At 34.8% G+C, this 13819-nt stretch overlaps 1 non-coding gene across 1 annotated transcript; it reads left to right on the top strand.

The window, feature by feature from the left end:
- The first annotated feature begins 13469 nt into the window (after nucleotides 1-13469).
- On the top strand, nucleotides 13470-13541 carry TRNAE-UUC (transfer RNA glutamic acid (anticodon UUC)). The gene has a single exon. It is a non-coding gene; the product is annotated as a tRNA-Glu (tRNA).
- Nucleotides 13542-13819: the final 278 nt, after the last annotated feature.

The following is a 13819-nucleotide window of genomic DNA, read 5'->3' on the forward strand; positions in this document are numbered from 1 at the left end:
CAATAGTAATAAGCAAAATAGCAAAGAGAAAAAAAAAATAAAAGTAATAATATTGAAGAAAAACATCACCAATTCAGGGAAGCAGTAACACCTGAGTCAAATAGCTGGGGAATCCAGGGCCACAGCACTCAGAATTCTGATTGGGAAGGTCCCACTCAGGGCATCCTCTTCATGGATAAGATTTCAAAGAGATTCTACCTTAAAGGATTTATATATTATTTTAGATAAAGAAGGCTTAGGGCCAGCCAAGAAAGCAACCAAGAAGGCCAAATTTTCCCAGATGCCTACTTGGAGGAGGGGATGGATAGCCAGCCCCCTCAATGAAGCTCTCATAAGTTATCTATTTTGAGTGAACTGGCCAGGTTCCTGAAGATAAATCACTCAAGATACTTTGACCTTAAAGAACTGGCAGGGTACCTCAAGGTTATACATTGGCCTTCATCTAAAGTCTATCACATCTACAGGTTTAGTCTCATGTTTAGAGCAAATATGTGCAGAGCCTGCAATGATACATGGAGGAACTTCTATACTATGTATTTACCAATCAGAGAGCTTTATGTAATAAACCAAAGAGTTCATATTAATGATAAAAGAGTAATATGGCTTGAGGGTCATGAATTATGTGACCAGAAGGGGAACACCTAACTTTCTTCTCCTCCTCTTTTCCACTTTTATCCCATGCCTCTGAGCAATTTAGGGGCTTGGCACTGGGGCTGGGATTGGGGTTTTAGTTGGCTTGGTTTGTTTGGTCTTTTCAGTTCCAGGTACAAAGGGGTGTAATTCTTACTAAATCCAAAATCAAACCATAGCAAACTTGAAGGCAAAACAAAGGGGTGTAATTCTTACTAAATCCAAAATCAAACCATAGCAAACTTGAAGGCAAAATTCCAGATCGTACATTGTAGTTAGCCAACCCTTCAGAAAAGCCCTGAGAAGAAAGATTGAGATTTGAACCCAGACAGGAATTTGGACTTGAGACTGTGCTGTGTAGTAACTGAACTAAGCTGTAAACCTAATCTTTTTCCCCTTCCCAAAGTATATGAAGGGAGGAGGGCAGAAGGTCCCCACATGTTGCAAACATGTTTTATATCTTTGTTTTTGTAATACCTTTGAACTAAATCTTCCTTTTTTTAAAAGCTGATCTGACTGTCAAATAGTTAAATAGAAGTGATATGCAGGGAACCTCCTAAGATTAGGAGAACACCATCAGTGGGGTGCTAGAGCCAGAGACAGATAGCCTAGACATCCTTAAGGATGCTGGAGAACACTGGGGAGGGGGGAAATGTAATATCAAGTTTCCAGGCAATGGGACCCTAGGTTAATAACTATTACACTAAGTATGACAAGGGACAAGGACAGAATGACTTGGAATACTGACCACAAAGAGAAATAATACCACAAAGAGACAAGCCAACGAATTCATATTAATGATAAAGATAATAGTGAGCCACTGGAGATTTTCTGGAGACTGGAGGAGTTATACAGTAAGTCTTGTGCTTTAGAAATATCATACTGGCAGCTCTGTGGAGGATGGATCATCCTAAGGAAGAGATATGTAGAATAGAAACCTATTAAAGGGAACTAAACAAGAGGTGAGGAGAACCTGAAAGCTCCTAGCTCTGGATTATCTGTTGTTTATGGATCAGCCTGGCTTGATTATAAAACATTTGAGTACTTTTTAAAAATCAGAACGATCCATATTGACTTCAGGCAGAGAGAACTCCATCTGAATGAATGGAGAAAAGGTCCACACTGAAGTAATCCTGAGTCCTTGCAGTACTGAAATAGGTATTTTTGTTTCATTCTTTGTGTAGAGAGAATTCAAATGTGCAATGTCTTTGGAAATATTTTACCAGTGAAGATCTTAAGCATATCAGTAACTTAGCCTCAGATTGTTGCCTGGAACTCAGAGGCAAAGTGATTTACTTATAGTCACACATCTGGTATGTGTCAGAGGAAGAACTTAAATAACTTCAGATCTTTCTGTTTCTAAAATCCAATTCTCAATGCTGGGCCATAGTTTCTTAAATGTTGCATATTAATTAAAATAAAAACTATAAGATTTAGTAATTCATAATAATAATGTTGCTCTCCTTTCTTTTAGGAGGCAATCAGGATTAAGTGACCATGGTCATACAGCTAGTAAATGTTGGAAGTCAGATCTGAACTCAAAAGTCAAAACTGCTTTCCTATCCACTGTATGGCATAACCACCTTTTTTTTTTTTTTTTTTTTTAATAATATTAACAGTTCAGTGAAGCTTGTCTACTAGCTCCTCTCCAGACTTAGCATTCCACTCCCCAACCACTGTGCCTTTCCAAAAGTTATTTCTGATGCCTGCAAGGTTCTCTCTCCTCCCCCTTGCCTCTTGAAATTCTATTTAAGTGGCAAACATATGTGGTCCTGACATCTAAATCAAAGAAGGATAAAGCAGAAGATGAAAAAACTGTTCTAATGTTATGATCTAATGTTAGTACCAATGAAAAATAAATACTAGAATAGAGGTTATAGCAACATATTTTTAATTTCATTTTATTATTTTTCTAATTAACAAGCACATGTTTTCTCTTCCTCCTTCTAAACTTCTTCCCCTGAACATAAAATAAAAATAAAACTCTCATAACAAATATGCATCATCAAGTGAAACAAATACTCTAATTGGTCATGGCCAAAAATGAATGTTTCATTCTGCATATTGGATTTAGGAGATAGGTAGCAGTTACAGAAACATGTAAATGTTTTATCCACTATAATAACCAGGTCTGATTTATGCCAGGATTTCAGGGGTAGTTCTATATTAGTATAACTATAAACATAATGGAGTGCATTAATAAGAGAAAACAAACTCTCATGATGTGACAAAATCATATGTGGAAATAGGTTTTTTTAACATCAAAAAAAATCTATTTTTAAAAATACTAAAATAAGGCAGCTAGATGGTATAGTGGATAGAGTGCTGGCCCTGTAGTCAGGAGGACCTGAGTTCAAATTCAGCCTCGGATACTTAATATTTCCTAGCTGTGTGACCCTGGGCAAGATACTTAACCCCAATTGCCTCAGCAAAAAAAAAAAAAAAAAACAATCAAATAAATACTAAAATGCATGGGGACAAATGTCTTTCTTCATTAGCATAGAGAAATGTCAGATGTTCACTGAAATTATTATCATTGGTTATAATTCCAGAAATTAGTGTATAATAATATCAAATCAATTAGAAGAATATACATAAGTAAAGTGTAAACGAAGTGATTTTTCTTCTGTAAAGATATGGTTGTTTACTTAGAGAACTCTAGAGATTCAACAATGTAATTGTTTTAATTAATACATAACTAAATGAGTTGCTTCTTGAATTAATCAAGAAAAAAAAAGAAAAGAAAATCCATTTGGATAAGGAAAAAAGTGAAGAATATCAAGGGGAAATTTTTTTAATGGAAAAGGTTTAGCAGTATCAAATTTCAATCTCTACTACAAAGCAGTAGTATCAAAACTTTTTGGTACCGATTTAAAAAAAAAAAAAAATAGAAAAGTTATTCAATGGAACAAAGGCCCCAGAATGAATCAAATGTAGTTGTCTCCTGTTTGATAAAACTGAGTACTAAGTACTTCCTTAAGTACTGCAGTAAGAACTTGGTATTTGATTTAAAAAAAAAAAAAAGTTGGTAAAAATTAGGTTCAGACTAACACCTTGTACCAAATACCACATTTAACTCCAAAAGGTATATGTGACTTAAATATTTAAAAACCAAATTATAAATTAAGAAGGTAAGAATTATCTGTCATGGAAAAAATAATGATGAATGTTGGAGGGGATGTGGGAAAACTGGGATACTGATGCATTGTTGGTAGAGTTGTGAAAGAATCCAACCATTCTGGAGAGCAATCTGGAATTATGCCCAAAACAGTTATCAAACTATGCATACCTTTGATCCAGCAGTGCTACTACTGGGCTTATATCCCAAAGAAATACTACAGAGGGGAAAGGGACCTGTATGTGCCAAAATGTTTGTGGCAGCCCTTTTTGTAGTGGCTAGAAACTGGAAAATGAAGGGATGCCCATCAATTGGAGTAAATTGGGTAAATTATGGTATATGAATATTATGGAATATTATTGCTCCGTAAGAAATGACCAGCAGGATGAACACAGAGAGGCTTGGAGAGACTTACATGAACTGATGCTGAATGAAATGAGCAGAACCAGGAGATCACTATACACTTCAACACCGATACTGTATGAAGATGTATTCTGATGGAAGTGGATATCTTCAACATAAAGAAGATCCAATTCAGTTCCAGTTGATCAATGATGGACAGAAACAGCTACACCCAGAGAAGGAACACTGGGAAGTGAATGTAAACTGTTTGCACTATTGTCTTTCAACCCAGGTTACTTATATCTTCGGAATCCAATTCTTATAGTGCAACAAGAAATTTGGTTTTACACACATATATTGTATATAGGATATACTATAACACATTTAATGTGTATGGGATTGCCTGTCATCTAGGGGAGGGAGTAGAGGAAGGGAGAGGAAAATTTGGAAAAGTGAATACAAGGGATAATGTTGTAAAAAAAAAAAATTATATATATATATACACACCCATGCATATGTACTGTCAAAAAAATATATAATTATAAAATTAATTTAAAAAAAAAAAGAATTATCTGTCACAACTATGGATAAAGGAAGATACTTTGACCAAACAAGTTTCAAAGATGATTACAAAATAAAAAATGGACAATTCCAATTATACAAAACTGAAAAGCACTTGACCAAATAGTATCAATTAGAATTAGAAGGGAATGAGTTAATTGGGGGAAGGAGCTTTGTAGCCATTTTTCTCAGAACAGGTCTGGTATCCTGAAATATACAAGAAATTTACCTAAATATAAAAGAACAAAAGTCATTCCACAGCAGGAAAATGGTTCAAAAAATATGACCATCCATTCAGTCTTCAAAAAGAAGAAACAAAGATATAAACAATTAAATTTAAAATATTCCAAATCATTAAAAAGCAAGAGAAAGACAAATTCAAAAAACTCTAAAGTTCCATCAAATTAATAAGAGTGATAAAAAAGGAACATGATCACTGTTAGATATGGGAATTCAAACATACTAATACACTCTGGGTAATGAAATGAATTGGGATTTTCTTGGCAAAGCTATTTGAGCACTTTACTATTTCTTTCTCGAGCTTATTTTATAGGTGAGGAAACTGAGGCAAACAGGATTAAATAACGCAAACAGGATTAAGTAATTTGGCCAGAATTCTACATTAGTAAGTGTCTGAGCTTGAATTTGAACTAGGTCTTCCTGGTTCTATATCCAACACTTTATCCACTGCAATACCTAGTATATAAGTATTATTTTTAAAATCATCCTGTGATTATAATGAAGGAAAAAACTTTGAAGAACTGTGATCATGGAAAAAACTTTGAAGAACTCTGATCAATGCAATAAGCAACCATGATTTAAAAAAAAAAAAAAAAAAAAGGATAATAAAACATCTCACCTCTCAGGAGAGAGGTGATGGACTAAAAATGCAAAGTGAAATATATGTATTCAAATATTATATCTTTGTGGATTTTTGCTTAGTATTTTCATGAAGAAATTTTATTATTTGAGGAATTGGATAGTGTTTTAGGAGGTAGATATTGATACCGAAAAAATTATATAGAAAGGAGCATGAGAACTTTTAGAAGGGATAGTGACAAGGAGGCAGCATTAGATTTACTGTGCAAAATTACAATGAAATATATGAAAATAAATGATATACTATAGGTTCAAGGTTTAATGTACAATTTTCTTTCTCTGTTCTTTATATATGAAAATGTTCATTTTGTTGATAACCATTAAATTCATAATTAAAAGTATTTTTGAAGAGAGGATCTGACTAGATTTCATGAAGCAACTCATAAAATATTTTAATTACTTTCCTAGAGAAGGAAAAAAAACTATTTCCCAGACTTAGAATTCATGGTATGATATCAAAACAAACTTTTGATTGATTGTTTTAGAATTCAAGAAGATGATTCATCAAACAGCAGGTAGTTAGACAGGTACAGTTGTTCCTAAAGCTTTTTACATATGTAACATATGCTCTGCAGCTCTTCTACCAACCCACACTTGCCTATCAAATTGAACTTGAACAACAAGACTGCTACTAGTCCCCTCTGTTAGAAATGAAATTTCTTGGAGTGAGTGGAGGAAGGCTTTATTACATTTCTTGCAAGAAGTGGACACCATACCTCTTTGAGGGGGCATAAATGCCATTTCAGAAGCCAAAACCAGCATTTATAGTCCATAATCTCACCTCCCTCTTTATCTCTTCCTCAGAATTTTCAATGGAGACCCTTTCAAAATCTAATATTTCATGGCACTCCCATTACATGCACTCCTTGATATGTTTCCATGTTCCCTCTCCCCTTGCCACATCATCATATGTTCTGTTAATGAGGCTTTAATTTTAGAGTTGGTTTATATGAATGAGGATTATTAAGCATGCTCACTTAAAAATGTTTGTCTGGGGCATAAATCGAAGCCACTCAGCCAGCACCTGTGGTCACTTTTGTTGACTTAATTCCCTTCAATCAAGATGTACTTATATCCCATTCTTTTTAACTGTGGCAATGGAGAGGAAAGTTGTAAGACTCTAAAACTTGTGGAAACAAAACTTTACTATTTTATTTCTCATACCTCTGAGTCTAGGGGTAACCCTGGGGAGTTGAAGAGATGTTTTCTACCTATAGCTCAGAAACTCAATGATCATCGGTTGATAGGGATTAGTTAGCTGACTCTAATTAGCTTTTGGACTTGGGTATTTACAGCAATGGCTTAAATGGTACAAAATAACTTACAAAAAGTCCGAGGCACACTCTCCTACCAATACAACTAGAATCCAAAAGAAAACAGACTCAAGCTTGCAAAGGTACTACATACAGCTTCTATATCCTTTATCTAGGATCCTCAAGATTTTTTTTAGGTATGGTGGAGTGTTTTCTTTTTTTATAGGATTTTTCCAATAACTTATAAAGATAATTTTTAACTTTCACTTTTTCAAAACTTTGAGCTCCAAATATTTCTCTTTCCCTCCTTTCCCTTATTCCAAAAACAGTAAGCAATTTGACATAGATCAAATGTGCAATTACACAAAGCATGTCCATATTAGTCATAGTTGTGAAAGAAACAGACCAAAAGGGGAAAAAAATGAAAAAAAAAAAAAAAAAAAAGAAAGAAAGAAAGAAAGTGAAAATAGTAAGCTCATATCTGCATTCAGAGTCTATTGTTCTTTCTCTGGATATGGGTAGCATATAAATCTTTTGTATTTGTCTTGGATCATTGCTGAGAAGAGCAAAGCCAGTCATAGTTGATCATCTCACAATGTTGCTGTTACTATATACAATGTTCCCCTGGCTCTGCTCATTTCATTTTTTATCAGTTTCTCTAAGTCTTTCCAGGTTTGAAAGGTACCTGGTCATCATTTTTAATGCACAATATTATTCCATTACAATTATATATCACAGTTTGTTTAGCCATTACCCAATTGGTGGGCATCCCCAGGATTTCCAATTTTTTTGCCACCACAAAAATGATGGAGAATTTTTCTGCTGGACTCCTTGTAGAACCCTGAATCTGTTTTTCCTCCTCATACCCAATCTGTATTGATTAATGCAGACATTGCTGTCAGCTAATCCAACAACATTTCTAGAAGGGAATGCTCCAGATCCTTTAGATTGCTTACGGTTACAAAGTCTTGGAAGGGAAAGAGGAGGAGAGACTAAGACTGAGACTGAAGTTAAATTGAAAATGAAAGAATGGTTCTTCTCTACAGAGAACTTTCCAAAAGCAAATTTTGAGCTTGTCTCTCCCTCCTCACTGTTAATTCCAAACTGACTTGCTTTTTTGCACAAAATCCATCAGAAGTAGCAATCGATACAAACATATTTTGGGCGACTTTTCATTTAACTTCATTTATGGACTTTATCCCTTCCAAATTGATAAATGGTTTCTTTGAATTTTTTTCTAAATTTGTTATAAAATTTTGACAGTTGCTTTAATAAAAGTATTTAGACCTGTTCACACCTGGTTCATATCTCTAACACATTAATTCATAGTTCTCACCTGTAAAAGGTATAATTTATTAGCAACTTTTCGTTAATTTTAATTGGAGTTATAAGTTTCCACCCTTGACGGTCATTCATATAACAATGCTTATATTTATTCCTGTGGATATGCGTTATTTTTGTGCCTTAGAATTTATTCTGCCTGGAGGCAGAGAGAATTTTCAGGTTTTATCTTTGTATTCTTAGTTCTTCATGCAATGCTCGGCACATGGTAGACATTTAATAAATATTTAATAAATTGAATTGATCTAAACTAAATTGAAGATACTACTATATATTCAAAATGAGAATTAAGTGATTTTCCATTTGAACTGTTTGTCTCATGTCTCCAGATATATAGGTTTCTGAAATACAAACCCCTACTTGCTAGTCAGTGGGATAATAATTTTGTGCTATTTTAAAATGCAACATTTGTACTAACATCTTTTAAAAAGGTAAACAAGCAAGATTTAAGTAACATTGGGCTGATTAAGGAAAGATGATACCACTAGATGGCAGACTTTACCCAGTTATTTAACAAGGGCTGCTAATCTGCCCAATTTTAATTGCTGTTTGTTCAAAAAATAAATTCATCAATAGGTAAATGGCATATTTAAGATACACACACATACACACACACACACACACACACACACACACACACACACACACACACATATTTTATGTAGAATTCCTAATAAATCACACATTTCCATCCCACCTTTTTCTTCATGGATTTGGACACAGGCCACATTTCAATCTTTTAATCCCAGTAGTGTCTAGCAAAAATGAATTGTATAATCTCAAATTAGAAAAGACTTCAGAGAACCTGAAATCCTACTAATCACTTCACAGAAGAAACTGAGGTCTATCAAGGGAAAGGAGATTAGATCACAAAGGGTTTGAGTGAAAAAATCAAGACAAACTCAAAACTCTGATTTTCAATCCTGTCATCTTCTCACTGTACCACCTTGTGCTAAAAACACAAAAATTGTTCTGTTTATTCATTAAGACAAATGAGGCTTCAAATATTCCAGTTTTATAAGTTAGCAAGTCTTTGTTGTTTAAAAGTATTTGTATTTGTTAAATGATTTCCATTGATCATTGAAAGTTTATACAGACAACTGAGTGGTAATTCCATCCCAGCTTAAGAATTTTTATAATTCTATACAAAAGTTTGTCACTAAGATCCCAAACTAAATTTGTTAGAAACACAAACTCTATGACTATCTGTTTTTTTAAGTGAGCCTGTAAAATTCATTAGAAATATCATACTTGTATTAATTAAATCAATTATTTTTTCTTGTCCTCATTTTCTTCATGTGTAATATGAGTTGAAAATACAAATATTTTTTAAATCTTCCATATATATATGTACAAAATAAATATAAGGTCATGGGGGAATGGGAAGACAATAATGGGGAAAAGGAGGATGAGGTTCTTTCATCATGTAGAAAATGGCAGTTGAGTTGAAGTAAGGATTCTAACAAAGAGAGGTTTGGAAGGAGAAAATTGCAATCATGAGGTATGGTCTTTTCAAAGACACAATGAAGGAGATATGATGTTAAATATGAGGAAGTCCAGATTGAATCTTGAAAGAAATGGAGAGAAGTCTAGAAAAAGTATAGAGAAAATAGAGCCAGATGGTGAAAGAATTTTAATGCCAAGCAGAAGTTAGTATTACTTGGGTAATTAATATGCCCTATAATCCACTGAACAAGAAAAGAATTTGGTCAGATTTCTACTTCAGTGAAAATCACTTTGGCATTTGTGTGAAGAATGCTTTGTGGAAAAGAGCTTCATTAGGCATGAAGACCAATTAGAAGACTGTTGCCTATAATCATATAGGCAAGAGGTCACAAGAACAAAAACTAGAGAAATAGACAACAGAAGAGAGAAAGGTGAAATTCACCTCTGGATTCAAGATTGAAGTATATCACAAAAAAATCCTAATTAATGCATTTCAATGTACAGGTAGAGAATGAAGATACAATATTGAAGATGTTATTGTCCACTTCTTGAAGTTAAACTGACAGAGTCTGGTTTCTCATATCTATAAAGGTACTACATAAAATTATTTATTTTATAAATATATAAATTATATTAAACTATATATAAATATAAAATTATTTAATTTTTAAAAATTTGTTATTAATTTAGTACCAGGGATTTTAATCTAAAAAAGACTTGGGAGAAACATAATGGCTGTCATCAAGTATTTATTTGAAGGTGTTATCACTCAAAAGCAGAAAAAGGGTTCTTTTGATTGGCCCCCCATTATACTGACTCCTTGAATCATGCATAACTCTCTAGTCCCAACTAGCATATTTGACAGTTGAGGAAGGTCCCCCAGCGTATTTAGGAACACCACACAGGAGATGAGCATCAAGCATAGAAAGAGTTTAACAAGTATATAAGTATACTCTTTAAGGAATTTGGGAGTTTTATTTAGAAGAAAAGACCTGATGGGAGAGGTGAGGCACATTATTACTTTTTAAAAATTATTTTAAGGGCTATCCTGTGGGAACAGAGAGGAAGCCTACTGTAGTTATAATTGATAGAACAAAGGACTTGGAATCATCAAGACTTAGATTCAAATCCTAACCCCCCTGTAACCCTGTGTAAATCAATTAACTTGTCTCAGACACATTTTCCTCATATATAATCTGAGAATAACAATACCCATAGACTATGCCCCAGAGATTTTGTGAAAATAAAATGACATATTGTATGTAAAGTTCATTGAAAATCTTAAAATGTATATATGTAATATTGTCAGTTATTGTTATGATTATTATCAGATAATTTATTCTTCCTCAAAAGGCAGAGCCTATAACAATAAAACCCTAAAAATCAATGCTGCCCCCAAATGGAATGAACTGTCTGAAAAGGTTGTTTCCCCATTTGACTGCTTGTCAAAGACACCATAAAGGAAGTTTATATTTCGTATGACTCCAAATGACTTCTGGGGGGAGGGGGGGGGGGTTCTGACTCTATAATTCTACAAGTCAATTATATTTTTAAAAAATCTAAATGTACTAAGTAGGAGATCTAAAAAATCATTATTATCAATATTCTAATCATCATTGATTGGAAATTTTCAGAGCTTAAAGATTTGTGGTACTGGACTAGCCTTTATCCAGCTAATTCTGAAATACCAGACTGTTGGATCCTAAATATTGATAAGGGGATACTTTCATCTTTTAGCAGGTGGTTTGTTGAATAGTATGCTGAAATCTGAAAAACATGACTTCAAATCCCAAGTCTCTAGCATAAGGTGACTGAATAAATTACTTAACTTTTCTCAGCCTGAGTGTCCTCACTTGTACAATAGGAATTCACTTACTTCACAAATTTATTATGATGAGTTAATATTCAAAGCACTTTGCAAACTTTAAAGCTCTATATGCATGCTAGCTATTAGTATTCTTTTCATTTTACTTCAAAACCACACCAAAATTGAAAGGAATTATTTTAGGAACCATTAATGTCATCCCAAAGATTCCAGGGATGTTCCCAACCAACCCATCCTAAAGTGACTCTTCCCTCCTCCCAGCTCCTAAAGCAATTGTTTACTAAGACGTAATAGCAAGGCTTGGAATGGCTGCTTTCTGATTTCATAATGATTTCCTCCCTTTAACTTCCTTTAACTCCTAGGATTTTTAGCAACTTAGCTCCTACTTGCAAGAAAGCCAATCCCAGCCTTAGCAAAATGGATCTTACCACTATATCATCATTTGACAATTCCTCTTCTCCTACCTTATAACATCTGTAAAAATCACTGTCAGAGTTAAAAAGACCTGAGATCATCATGTCCAGTCCATACCCACCTACAACACACTTGACATGTGGTCATCAAACCTTTGCTTTAAAAACAACACAAGAAGGGGAACCCAGTATTTGCCAAGGCAGTCTATTCCAAGATTTCAAGAGCAGACTAGGGGGCTACAGGCTTTCATTATTCCCAAAGAGGTCTGAACCCATGACAAAGTTTGAATGCTGCCCCTCTGGTCTGATCTCTATGATTTGAGTCTGGGCAAGAGCAGATGCTACTGGATTTCACCTGACCAGCCAACTGGAAAAACTATATTTTGAGAGGAGCAGAATAGTAGATTCCTTTTTGTTCGGGAAGTCCTGTCTCCATTATTCCTCTACAGACTGGAAGGGAGACTTTATTTTGTGCCAAGACTAAATACTACCACTGCTGCTGCTGCTGGCTTCTGAACATTTCTTTTGCTCAATATACTGCCCTGGGCCTTCCTTCCAGAGTACACTAGAGGTGCTTAGAAGTCCACTTTTAACTACACACTGAATATTTAACCAGAGACTATGAAACCAGGTTCTCAGTTCCTCCAAGCCCTCTAAAACTTTAATCTGGTCCATAAACTTTTTTTTTTTATTTTGGCAATTCGATTTCAGTGAAAATGTAACATGAAACGAGGTGGCACAGTAGATAGAATGTAGCAGTTACAATCAAATAGATCTGAGTTTGAAAACTGGCTCAGATGCTGACTAGGACAAATATTCTCTTGTATGTCATCCTCATGATAATAACATCTCCCTCCTAAGGTGGTCCTGGGAATGCAGTATGATGAAATTTATAAAGCACTTTTCAAAACTTAAAGCACTATATAAATGCTATCTGTAGTCAATAATTATTTTATCACACTGCTGTTGAACTGGAAGTCTGGGGGGAAAAAGAAACAACAACTCCCAAGTTTCATGGCTATTTCTTTGGGACATATAAAAGCTAAACACTTTTTGCCAAATGATATAAATAGCAAGTTTTCAAAAGAAAAAAAAAAATCCAAGAGAGCCCTCTGTATCCAGAAAGAGAATTGAAAAGGGACTGAATGTGGATCACAACATAGGTTTTTTTCACTTTTGGGGTGTTGTTTTTTGCTTTTTGTTTTCTTATTTTTTTTCTCCTTTTTGATTTGATATTTTTTGAGCAGCATGATAAATGTGGAATCAAAAGAGATAGTGATCCAAGAAATCATCATCACCACCATCATCATCTGCAAAGCCAAAAAAAACCAGATATTACTTTATAGATGAGGGAACTGAAGCAGAGAAAGGTCAAGGAAGTTGCCCACTAATAAGTAGCTGAGAAAAAAAGAAAATATAAGAAAAGGATCTGGTCGGAATTACTGCGTAAGTTAGTTGCTTTGCTCGGTCCCGGTGAGCTCTTTGGAGCTTTTAGAAGAATAGCCTGAGAAAGAGGCGGAAGTGAAGAGAGGGCAGTTAGAGCGGAAAATGAAAGTGGGAGATTATTGCGTCTGTGGCAACAGAGAGGCCTTGAGAAAATTCAAGTAGTCCAAAATTGCAAAAGGCAGAAATTACTGTACCGGAGGACTGTTTCCACACAGTCCCTGGTGGTCTAGTGGCTAGGATTCGGCGCTTTCACCGCCGCGGCCCGGGTTCGATTCCCGGTCAGGGAAGTTTTTCTTTTTCAGCCTCCAGACCCGTCAGTTATATGCTCTTTTTACATTTCATCCTTAGTTCGCTGAAAGTCAGACCCCACCAAGTCCCCGAAGGCAAAAAGAAATCTTTATTTGATTGCACACCCTTTCTCTGCGAGGGTTCCTATCACCTGCAGGATCCATGAGAGCAAAACTTCGAAAGACAAAATTCACTCTGACCTAAGCCTTTGGATCGACTAGAGCTGCATGGCAAAGTACAAGGGCTCCAAAAGGCTTGGCGCCGGGGGGTGAGGGGG

This window comes from Sminthopsis crassicaudata, chromosome 4, assembly GCF_048593235.1.
Source record: "Sminthopsis crassicaudata isolate SCR6 chromosome 4, ASM4859323v1, whole genome shotgun sequence".
NCBI classification, from domain to species: Eukaryota; Metazoa; Chordata; class Mammalia; order Dasyuromorphia; family Dasyuridae; genus Sminthopsis; species Sminthopsis crassicaudata.